Here is an 8,440-nt window from a genome sequence, read left to right on the forward strand (position 1 = left end):
GGGAGAGAAGGAAGGGAGTAGTGATAGTGATACCAAAAAAGAATGAAAATAAGAGCATTGATGATTTATTTTTTAAATAAAAGAGATTAAAGGAAGTACAGAAGCCTAGGGCACAATAAGGGCAGTATTGGAACCACCATATTAAATGTAATGTAAATATGTATATTTTAAAACCCAAGTAGTACACCATAGATATTAATAGTCTTGTATACAATTCTTTTTTTCTGTTCTTGTTTGTATAAAGAAATATTTGTTGATGTTTGTCAAATTCATAATAATAAAAATGGAAATAGAAATCAAAAGACTTTAATTCCTGTACAAATCTTACTTGAATGCATTCTTTATGCCATGAAGATGACCCTGGGATCTTGAAGGCTTTGAAAACAGAGCATAAGCCTTCATGCTGCATATAAGAAGCTTAATAAATTTTGATGATTTCTACCATAGTTTAAACCTGGTCTCAATGACAGACTGGGTCTTTTGTCCAAGGACTTTCCTAGTTGATAATAGAGAGATGCAGCATTAATTTGTTTGTTTTGTTTTGTTTTTTTAGCTTCTAGTTCTTTGATGACTTCTTTGGCCATGGATATACATGAAGCAAATATAAATAATGACCATCAGTTTGATGTGGTTCCCCTTCCAAGTCCACAGTACTGAAATTTGGAGTGGTATATAACAACAACAAATTCTTAGAGTTGTAGGCTCTAGGCCATCTGTAAACATTAAATTAAAAGTAGGTACTCTTAAAATGTGAGAACATTTAATGACAGTATTTAGAAAAGCAAAATTTACCCCAAGGATTGTTTTGGCTGCATTCCAAAAATTTTGGAACATCTCATTGATCTTATTTAATTAAATTTTTTCCTATTTCTATAATTTGTTCTTTGACCCACTGATTCTTTAGGATTAATTTATTTAGGCCCGAATTAATTGCAATTATATCTTCAGTGACTCTTTATTGAATATAATTTTTTTTGCATTGTGGTCTGTAAAGGCTGAATTTTGCTTTTCTGAATTAATTTGTGAGGTTTTTAATGCCCTAAATATATGGTTATTTTTTTTGTAAAGGTACTATGCACAGCTGAGAAATTATATTGTAGTCTTTTCTATTGACATTAAAAAAATTACTAGAGGTCTATTGTATTTAACTTTCCTGAGCTTTTATCGGATCTTTAACTACTTTCTTGTTCCCCCCGCTTTTTTTAGTTAGATTTGTCTAGGTCCGAAAGGCGGTTACATTGTGTTTCCCCTGTTATTATAACTTTACTCTTTTCTCCCAGTAACTATTTCAACTTTTCATCTCTCTTATTCCCCCAACCCCTCTCTTACCTTCCCCTGCTGTTTACCTGTGGAGTTAAATATATTTCTTCACTGAATTTTGATGCAGTGGAAAGAGCACTATGCCTAGAGGCAGTCTCCTTGCCTGTCTTCCTGCCTGCAGACTCTTCCAATCTGTAGGAGACAGTCACTGCATTACAAGTCACGCTTTCATCCCATGTTGGTCTCCTTAACTGCTTGCTGAGGACCTTTCCTGCTAGAAGGATACTGAGGTATCATTCCACTGCACACCAGTCTCCTCACCTGGCCTCTTCTTGATTGTAGGAGATAGAGAAAGATGCCTTTCTATTATGTTCTCTTCTGGTCTTCTGGCCTATTCACCTGGCTGACATGGAAAAGAGAGAAACACCATCCTACCAGTTCCCCACACTGGTCCCCTTACCTGAGTTACCTAATGCCTTGAGATGATTCCATCCCGAGGCCAAACCTCCAAAGATGTAGATAACCTACTTAAACTTATTTTAAAACTACCTGCCATTCTTTCTACTGTGCTCTGTGAACTATTGCAACAGGCTTTGCTCGATCTCCATAACTCAAGTCTTCCCCCAATCCAACTCATTCTTCACTGTCAAATTAATTTTCCTAAAATACAGATCTGACCATGTCACCCCCATTCAATAAAAGGCAGTTACCTCCATGATAATATGTAAAATCCTGTTTAGCATTCAAAGTCCATTATTTGCAGTCTTATACCTTACTCAGTCACACATTCTCTGCAATCCAGTGACACTGGCTTCCTTAATGTTCTTTGCACAAGAAGATCCATTTCCCAAATCTGAACATTTTCCCAACTGTCTTCCATGCCTGAAATTCTCTCCTACCACATCTCTAGCTCCTGATTTCTCTGACCTCCTTCAATCACCAACTAAAATCCCACTTTCTATAAGGCTTTCTTTATCCCTCTAAATACTAGTGCCTTCCATCTGCTGATAATCTTCAATTTATCCTGTACATATCTTTTTTTGCACACAGTCGTTCTCATAATCCATTAGATTGTGAGTTCCCTGAGGGCCAGGACTACCTTTTGCCTTTCTTTGTATCCCCAGCACTTAGCACAGTGCCTGGCACCTACTAGGTGCTTATTAAATGCTTGTTGACTGATTTTAAGTATTTAAATGCTATGCCTTTTGGTAAGTTTAGTATTGATATTAATTCATTGTCTCTGATATCTTACAGTAGAACAGTTCCTCCTGGCAAATAGGTGCTTAATAAATTGATTAATTGATCATTTATCTATTTATGCTGTTGTCTGATATCTTGTTTGCACTTCTGCCTTTTTTACTTTATCTCTGAAACATGACAGATTATGTTCCAGCCACACTCAACTTTTTTTATTTTACTCTTGATGAGTCTTTAGTTTCAAATGTGTTATGAACAGCCTATTCTGCTTTCTAATCCATTCTGATGTGCTGTTCCATTTTTAGACAATTCTACTTGCATTCACAGTTATGATGACTAATGCATCCTATTCTTTTATACTTTTCCTTCTTCTTTATTGACTTCTTTATTTGTAAAAATGATGGTAGTGAGAGAATACTCAGCCCTGGGTCTAGGTTTAAAACATTTTGCTTCTACTCTTACAACTCTCTTTTTCCCTTACCTAGAGCTCAATCACAGGTTATTTTTTTCTCTTTCTTTCTCCTCCTTCCTTCCTTCCTTCTTTCCTTTGAAAGGAAAAGAAAAGCATTTAAAGTATAAAGCACTTAGCACAGTGCTTGGCACATATTGAGTACAATATAAACATTAGCTATCATCATTTTTAATATTTCTTATCTTATGAACTCATTGCCTTCTAATTAATTCATGCTATTTCTCAAGGAGTCTGTTACTTGGATAAGTTATGTACCTTTGATATTAAGCTGTTAATTCTTTTTTCCAAGTCTTTCTTCCATAGCTCTCATTTGTTTTCCATTTTTTTCCTCTGGTTCTCTTACTAAATTTATAAAATAATTTTGAATTGTTACTTTTTATCTCTTGCTTCAGTTATTCCAGGAATTCTAGTTGAGTTTTTGGCTGAAGTTAACTTTTTTTTAAGACTTTGCTCAAAGATAAGACATAGACGTAAGACATTCCTTTCCTCAGATTTGTACTTAGGGTATCCCTTTTACCATAATAGTTTTTCTTTTTAAGGATTCTGTTTTTGTTTATTTGTTTGTTTACACATTCTCCAGCTTTACTTTCTGAATTTGAGCTTTGTATTTGGACCAGGCCCTGTGCCCTTCTGGAAGGAGAGTATGGACCTTGCTTGATCCTGTTTTGTATTCATGTATTCGAATGCTATGTTCTTCAGTGATTTGGGGGGCAACTCAGGTTGGGGACCTGTAAGTTTTAACTGAACCCAAAGTGGTCTGATTCAAGGCATGGACTTCTTGATCTGCTGCTGGACCATAACTGCTATAAGCTAGCTGGAGGGCTCTGAAGATTCAAGGGACAGAATTGTAGGTTCCTCCTTGGTCTGACCTCTGTATGGTATTCAGCTACAGGTTTCAGATTGGCCTGGAAATGGATGCACTTTGCTCTTTGGGTCAGCACTACATAGCTGCTGCTTGCTTCTTTTCCTGTTTCTCATCCAACACATAGTCTCAAGCCCATGACAAATCCCTACCCTGGTCCATTACCCCTATGAACAGTTCAACCCCCCCATATCCCCCTTAATTTTATTCTCACTCTGGGTTATGAATGATGGAAGCACCTGTCTTGCTCCCTGCATAGCCTTAGGATTATCTGGGTAGCAGGGCAGCAGTGAATCTAGAGCACTGGGTCTGGAGTCAGGAAGACCTGAGTTGAAATCTGACCTCAAACATTTACTAGCTGTGTGACTCTAGGCAAGCCATTTAGCCCTATTTGCCTCAGTTTCCTCATCTGTAGAATGAGCTAGAAAAGGAAATGGCAAAACACTCTAGTAACTGCCAAAAAAACCCTAAGTGGGGTTTTAATCTTTTATCTTTGCAAAAAACAAAAACCAACCCAAATGAAGTCACAAAGAGTCAGATACACCTGAATGACTGAACAACATCTGTGCTGAATCTAGTACCTCTTCTTGCCCTTGTGCAAAGCTATAGACCCTCGTTCAGGCCCTAGACTGGAAGTTTCTGCATGGTGCCCTCCCAGGTAGACCTTGTCCTTAGTGTCCAGCAGATCTTTTATCTCCCTCCCAGTGCCAAAATATGCTGAAAAAAAATGACTTACTGTGACTCTTCCTCCACTTACCAGATCAGGAGTTGGTCTGGTACGTTTTTTATGTCTCTGTGGAGTAGGTGCAGGGGAGCTGGGTTGCATTATTTTTTCCTATTCCTCCATCTTGTCTGGTCTCAAAATCATTTTTTTTAATAGCCTGTAAATGTTGGAGTGGAAAGAATGGGGAATTTGGAGTCAGAAGGCCTTTGATTGCATCCTATTCCTGCTAACTGCTGTCAGTTCTACCCTTGGGCAAGTTGACTTCTCTGGCTCTCAAGTCATCATCTTTAAAATCATGGGATTGGAGTAGATGAACTCTATAATCCCTTCTAGCCCTAAATCTGCAGATCCCAGGTCTCACTACTGGAGGAATGGTACCGCATCAATACTGATATTCTTGAAATAAACAGACCATAATGCAAAAGCGAGTTGCAGATAAATTGAAGAATGATTGATTCCTAGGTTCTCCTTACAGAGGCAAGTAGAGGAGATGGTGTAATTAATTTTACTGCATGTCCAAATGCCACAAGAAACATTTCCTGTTCATCTCATTTTGAGGACAAACAAGACAAAGAGAAGATAATTATAGGAGAGGCAGACATTTGTTGTAGAGTAGACTACTCAGAAGAATGCCTGGCAAAATATTGTAGATACATTCTGCTGGAATGTCTGTATTGAAGATCTATTTGCCTTGTGCTACTTACTGTTCCAGTCATACCCCATTTACTTTTTCACTGTTAATGCAAAAGACAAAAAAAAGACTCTTCTAATAGTGTTCTTAATTAAGAATGCCAACCATGTTTTTAAAGTGAAAAATACAGAAGTGTACGTTCGTGCCAAAAGCTTCTGACATAGTTTGAACATTTTTACTTTAAGGTGATGGTGCCCATAGCAAGTCTACGTTTTAAGTGGTTGTGTTTCCATTGTGAGATGACATAGAAATCTAATGGTGATGTAGAAGTAATGACTAAAAAATTGCTGTATCTTTTGCAATTACATTAATTAATTTAAATTTAAATATTTAGTTGGGTCAGGTAGGTGGCACAATAGATAGGGCACTGGGCCTGGAGTCAGACTTGAATTCAAATTTAATCTCAAGACACTCACCATATAACTCCAGGCAAGTCACTTAACCCCATTTGACTCAGTTTCCTCAACTGTAACATGAGCTGGAGAAGGAAATGGCAAACCACTCCTATATCTCTGCCAAGAAAACTAGAAAGGCTTAGACATGACTGGGCAACAGCATTTACTAAGCAAATCTAGTTCCTTCAGGATTCAGCTCAAATATTACCTTCTACAATGCCTTGTACCACCTCCCCAAAATACCTTTTCTCTATTTTGTATATATTCTGTATGTACTTTTATGTGTACATCTTGTTTCCCGGGTAGGTTTCCCTTTGAGGGCTTGGGATGGCTCGTCTCTTGTTTTTGTATCCCCAGTGCTTAGCACAGAACCTGGCATACAGTAGGAATTTAATAAAATGTTGCCGACTGAATGGTAGTTGTTTGTCTTAATGCTTAATGTGCATTTTTAATGAAGTATTTGATAATTTAAGGAGAAAAGAAAAGGGTAGATAAATTTACAAATAAATTAATTAAAATGTAGTTACTAAGCAAATTGTTGATTGTATTAATATTTAATATTGTTTTTCAACAAGTCATTTAATTAAAAATTACACAGAAAGAAACAAGCTTTAAAGGATGGAAGGTAGGATGGTTGTCATGAATAAGATATATATTTTTGAGAAGGCTTAGATTTGGAAATTGTGCAATCAGGCAAAGGGAAGTGTCTGAGTAGGGAATGAGGAAGGATGTAAATGGGAAATGCAGGGATAGTAACTACGGAACCCATTAATGGAAAGGTATTATATTCCTCTCTCTGTGCATTCAAATGTTGATCTTTTTGTAATGCTTCAAATTGCATGTTTCCTTCTTGACAATTTTGGAAAATGTATCTTTGCATTTAATACCTCCTCATTTCCCAAAGGGCAAGTGGCTCTTGTGATCTTGAAGTATCCAGCCAATTGGATTTGTCACTTACTTTGGTCCCGATGACTGAACCAGACTTTGCTTTTCACCTCCAGGAGAGAAACTGTTGGAAATTTACTGACCTTAAATTACTTTTGTTCAAACTAAACCAAGATTTATTTTTTTAATCCTTTGATGCAATAAGAAAGAATTTCACAATTATAAATCAAGCTTTATCTGCCAAAATATGTTCCTTGAGCCTTGGCTGTTGTCAGGCATTAATTGAGCTGTTTTTGTGGGGCTGGGATTGCCTTAGAACACTTTAATAACTATGCTTTCCACTTTTGCACTTCTGTAGTTAGACGTGGTTTGATATGCACAATGTCGTTACTTGCATTTGAAAGGGGAGGAATGTTATCCCCCTTTCAGTAGCCCCAGGGTCTGAAACTGCAATTTAGACATATTGTCACCAGGTGGCAGTATTGTGTCATAGCCACAGGGGCTGAACTCGAAGGGTTAACAGGCAGAGATCTTCCTTGAGATAGAAGTTTTTATGACAAGGTATATAAACAGTTTTTGGAGCATATCAGAGCATATTTCCTCTTGGGACAGATAAATTTATGATCTAATTTTTTAGATATTGAGGAGCTGACTTGATGGGGTCCTTAGAGAGATAATCATTATACCTTTTTTCTTTTTTTTGTTAAAAAATTAATATTACCTCAGAGTTAGTGGACAGCAGAGACCCTTTGGTTGTTGTTGGTCTTCTGTTTTTGAAGAAGACATCGCAGGTGATGCCTTGATTTGACCATTTAGTTATCTGGCATATGGGCAAAAATACCAGAGATCAATGCAGAGTAGTGGAAAGAGTCCTGAATTTGATGTCAAGGAAACCTAGATTCAAATCCTAGGTCTGCCACTTTCTACCTGTTTCTTTAGGCAAGTCACAACTTCTCTGGACCTCATTTTCCTTAGCTGTAAAACGAGGGTGTTAAAGTAAATGAGCTCTGAGGTTCATTTAGATTGTACAGATCTAAATCTATGATGCTCTTATACCTCTTCAGCATCCACAACAAGATGCTAGCTAGCCTTTGCTTAGAAATTCAGTGATGGGAAAATCTGCTGTGTATCCTGAGTCAGCCTATTCCATGTTTGGATACATCAATTGCTTGGGTGGTTTTCCAGATGTTAAACCTAAATTTGCTTCTTTTCTACTTCTTCCCATTGCTCTTTTCTACCCCCAGACCTAAATCTCTCCATTAAAACAGCTGAATCTCACATTAACCTGGATAATTTCTTTTTTAGTACAGGGGTTCTTAACCATTTTTGTTTCATGGAGCCTTTGTTCAATCTTTTGAAACCTATGGACCCTTCTCAGAATAATGTGTTTAAATGAATAAAATACCTAGAATTACAAAGGAAACCAATTATATTGGAATACAATGATAATTTTTTAAAAAGTACATAGATACCCACTTACCAAGCCCTGTTTTAGAGCAATTTACTTTCATCATTGGATTTTAGGATCATAGATTTAGAGCTGAAAGTGATCTCAGAGGTTGTCTAGTCTAGCCCATCATTTTATAGAGGATTAAACTAGGACTAAGATAGACTGTGACTGGCCCAAGGTCTCACCCACAGCATATGACAGAGCTGTGATTTGAACTCAGGTCCTTTGATTCCAAATCTATCACTGTTTTTCCTGTATCACTGCCTCCCACCATAACTCCTAGCTTGGATTCAAAATGCTCTGTTTGGCATTCAAAGCCTTTTATAACCTAGCTCCTTCCTACCTAGCCAATGTTCTTATACCTTACTTCCTACCAGGTGCTCTTAGATCCTATGACACTGGCCTCCTGGCTGTTCCACAAAGAAGATATCCATCTCTCAGATCCAAGCATTTTCTCTGAGTGTTCCCTGTGCCTGGAAGGTTCTCCTTTCTCATCTCTGCCTA

Source organism: Notamacropus eugenii, chromosome 4, assembly GCF_028372415.1.
Source record: "Notamacropus eugenii isolate mMacEug1 chromosome 4, mMacEug1.pri_v2, whole genome shotgun sequence".
Lineage (NCBI taxonomy): Eukaryota > Metazoa > Chordata > Mammalia > Diprotodontia > Macropodidae > Notamacropus > Notamacropus eugenii.